Source organism: Adiantum capillus-veneris, chromosome 2 (genome assembly GCF_014529385.1).
Source record: "Adiantum capillus-veneris isolate H3 chromosome 2, ASM1452938v2, whole genome shotgun sequence".
Classification (NCBI taxonomy): domain Eukaryota; kingdom Viridiplantae; phylum Streptophyta; class Polypodiopsida; order Polypodiales; family Pteridaceae; genus Adiantum; species Adiantum capillus-veneris.
In genome coordinates, this window is record NC_140932.1 from 34,371,525 (window position 1) to 34,375,617 (window position 4,093).

At 41.3% G+C, this 4,093-nt stretch overlaps 1 pseudogene; it reads right to left on the minus strand.

Annotated features, from left to right (window-relative positions):
* Positions 1–1,172: 1,172 nt before the first annotated feature.
* LOC147462612 (uncharacterized) lies at positions 1,173–2,497 on the minus strand (annotated as a pseudogene).
* Positions 2,498–4,093: the final 1,596 nt, after the last annotated feature.

A 4,093-nucleotide genomic window follows, 5' to 3' on the forward strand; every position in this document is an offset into this window, starting at 1 on the left:
AGACTCTAGAAATTATGATCCACCTGTGTATCACATGTCCCTATAAGTCAATAGCTATTTATGGGTGGGCATGTTCTTGTACATCCAAGGGCATTCAATGTGAAATAACTACTCCTTCGAGAAGCTGAGGACATGGGCATTGCATTAAGAAACATCATCACAAATCTATATGTGTTTTGTGTGTGTGTGTGTGTGCATGTGCAGTTAAAAAATACAACCGTCTATCAACATCACAACAAGGAGGCTTACTTCATGTTCAAAGATAATACTAGAGGACCACTGCAATGCTCTCTAAGACAAAAAGGAAATATGACGAAGGAGATTCTTTTGTCAAAGACCAACAAAGGCGTGAAAGATGGAGAAACATGCTGAGTAGTAAAGTCTCGCTAACCTTTGCTATTTACTTATTTACTTGTTTACTTGAGATACTTTATAAGGCTAGGCCCTTAGTCATTACATAGAAACTCTTTCTCTCATTTATGACTTTACTTTTTGGGCGAAAGCATGTATTGGCGGTACCAAAAAGGGCTGTCTTGGACAGTCCTTTGGTAGCTTCATGTGTTACATGTAAAATAAACTAGCATGTTATATAACAATGGATAGATTTTTTCCATAAAGAATCTAAAACTATCAAGTCCGACAAGTTTTGCATTTCTCTTGGAAAAAAATTACCGGTCCCTACTTTTTGTGAAGGGTACTACCAAAAAGTGCAAAAATTGGTACCACCTATATATGATTTCACCCTTCTGCTTTTTGAAAAAAACAAAGTAAATAATAAAGATGATTTACTTTTTATAAGGATGGTCCTTTAGAGGAAGTACACGTTGAATTATAATACATGATTCAAAGAGAATTAAGTCTTGATTTTCCACTTCTCGGATTCCTCTATCATCTATGCATTCTTAAATGCTCCTATTTGATTCTTCCATCGATTCTTCATGCTCAATCTCACCAAGAACTTAATCAATACAACAAAAGAGTAGATTTAGCAATTTGCATCCACACTTGTGTCTCCATCCATCATATGAGAAAGAACCACACAAAAATTTATACTTATAATAGAGACTCAACTGTGTGAATAATCTAAATAAGGAGGATAAAAACTTTCTTATCTCCTTCTAATGGGAATACCAAATACCTTCTGTGGAAAACGGAATTAGTTGTTTCACATGTTATATACGAATTCCACATGCCTCAATGTATTCGTAAACGATTGTAAGTGCCATTTGAATTCCAGCCCCCGACCCAAACACTCCCATAAGATTAGCAAACACGGTCAAGGCACCAATCCAGAGCCCACTCAATGAGGTTGCGGTGGGGATATGTCGACAGAGTTCTTTCAGTAAGTTTGAATCGCGATGCCCTGGCATCACCATCTGTTGCTCCTTCAATTTCATGGCAAGGTCTCGAGCCGATGTGCCTGAGACATCAACCCATGTTTTGGAAAAAAGAACGCACACAACGAGGGTGAACATAATAGAGACAAATGCGTGGAACGGATTGGCTATGATGTCTGCTAAGCTAGAAGGAGTTGACATCCAATAGGCAAGGCCTCTGATAGGGTTTGTGCCAAACCATCTATGCGAAAGCTGTGAGATGGTGTATAGATTGGAGACCAAAGTCGAGTACATAATGATTGGCATGTTGGAGGTGTAGAGGAGCTTGATGGGGTATGTACCTTGTTGCCCACGACAGTTCTTGGAATGCAGGTGTAGTAGTACTTGGAACCTTTGAAAGTAAACGCTGCAAAGAAAGACGAGCACAGTGGCCAATAGACTTGTCAAATTTGGAAGGTTTCGCCGAAAGAAAGCCTCCTTGAGAGCCCACACTTTGTCTTTGCGGGTGATGAGCAAATGGAACAGGGAAACCACAGCCCCTTCAAACTGAACACTAGAGGAGGAGCCACTGTTGATGATCGTGGTGGGGCTAAATGCCTTCCAAATGATGTTCTCGCAGGTGCTAGTGGCCATGAATAGAGAGATTCCGGATCCAAATCCATATCCCTTTTGTAAAAGCTCGTCAAGGCACATTAGGATGATTCCTCCCACAAGTAGCTGGATGGTAATCAAGATGGTAGTACCTGTACTGAGCGCACCATACTGCATGCCGGAAAGTACATATGCTAGGGCTTGGCCAATGATGATGACGATGGTTAAGAGCTTTTGCACAGCCTGTAAGAGAGCTCGGTCCTCTTTGAGATTATGGTTGACATGTATAATTTTGAAGCCGGCGAGCAGTTGAACAAGGAGACTGGATGTGGTGAAGGGGGGGATCCCAAGCTCCATGAGAGTGCCATGGCTGGAGGCGAAACCGGGGTTGGAGCTACTTGTCACCGCATCAATGCCGTAGAGGGGCAGTTGGCTGCACACGAGAAAGATGAAGAGTGAAAGTGCAGTGTACAAAACTTTGTCGTGCACAGAAACTGTGCGGCATGGTGGTTGCACCTCTGGCAAGAAGCCCATAAACGGTCGGACCGCGTCCAACACTCGACCCATATTGCGCTATGGTAATACAAAGCATGGAAACCTGTTGGTCTATTTAAAGTAACTTTGATTAAAGCGTTCGCTTTCTTCTTTTGCTTTTTACTTGGTGAGCCTTATATCGTTTTTTTTATTAATTGAGCTTAGGATCAGCCACATTGTCAATGAGTGCCAGCAACAATGCAGTGAAAGGGCTGGAGTCATCTACATCGACATTCATCGCGAAGAAATCATTCACGTCAAGGAAGGGAAGCAAACGGTGAGACCTCTTGTACCTAAAGAAGCTGCAGTCAAAGATATAACTCCAAAGTGGCCTAAAGGGGCTGCTCTAGCCAAAGGCAATGATTTGACAATTCTCTCTTGTAATTCTGCTTGGGATTCTTGCACAATCCTAGCCTTCTCCTCAGTCCTTAGCTTCTCCTGATGAATTTTTTGAAGCATGCCATGGGTTAGAAGCATGTGATATTTCTTGGTCCTGCATCCGCCGCAGCTAATTCAGCTAGGAATCTCTTCTCCCTCCAATGTAGCAAGTTTGACATCCCCGCTTGGTGATAGATCTTTAATCATAAAGGGTCCCCATCCCTAGCTTCTTGAGTTTCTTTGCATGTTGTTTTAAGATGTAAACTAGCACATAATCACCAGTCTTGAGTTTTTTGGATCGCACATGCTTATCAAAGAACTCCTTCTGTCTCCTCTTGTTAGCATAAAGGACAACTACGGATTTAAGGTGAAGCCTGTCCAGCTTTTTGAGCTCGTTTATCCTAGAATACAGTTCATTTCCCATCTACTCTAATTGCTTTGCAAGTCTCAGGGTTGGGATTAACAACTCTATGGGAAATATTGCATTAAAACCAAACACCATGCTGTAGGGTGTCGTTCCAAGTGACGTCTTGTAAGCCACTCTGTATGCCCACAATGTTGATTTGCAATTTTTGGTCCCAATCCATCCTTCACTCTTCTACAATTTTTTCCAATACTGGTGTCGTGCCATGGCACGTTCATAATGTGAAATTAAAATATCTACCTCACTCTTAATGTTTATGATGTGTGGGACTAAATGCTATAATGTACATAGTGTGATATATGCGAAAATGAATGCCACGGTTGCAGTCGTGTACATACCTTGTTGGGCGGGCGAGGCCCTACACGTGGCTCTATGGAATGCTTTTTCACATAAATATATGCCTAATTTTCTTTAGGAATGTACAAATGTCAAGTGTTTCGAAGTGGCATGCTCGTTTTGCCTAGAAAGTTCAATGCGTGTGATGTTGGCAAAAAACAACAGGTTTTATGCGCGGGCATAAAAGACGTGTCTAAAGTGCTTACAAAGTGTAAAAATGAGGTTCAACATGAAATTTGAGTCCAATGGGATTTTTTCACAATTTTAGAAATTTTTCCCAGCTCGTTTGGGCTTTTTAAGGACAAAAAAGGTCTCTTTAAAAAAAAGGCCTTAAAATGGTCAAAATTAGCCTAAAAATAGCTCAAAAGAGCACATCAATGACGGTGCCGTCTTTTCTCAAGTTGTGTCATCTTTTCTCAAGTTGTGTGGGAAGGTTTAGATCCAATAATGAGCTCATTTGGGCATATGAGCAAGGAGATATAGCCATTCCTTT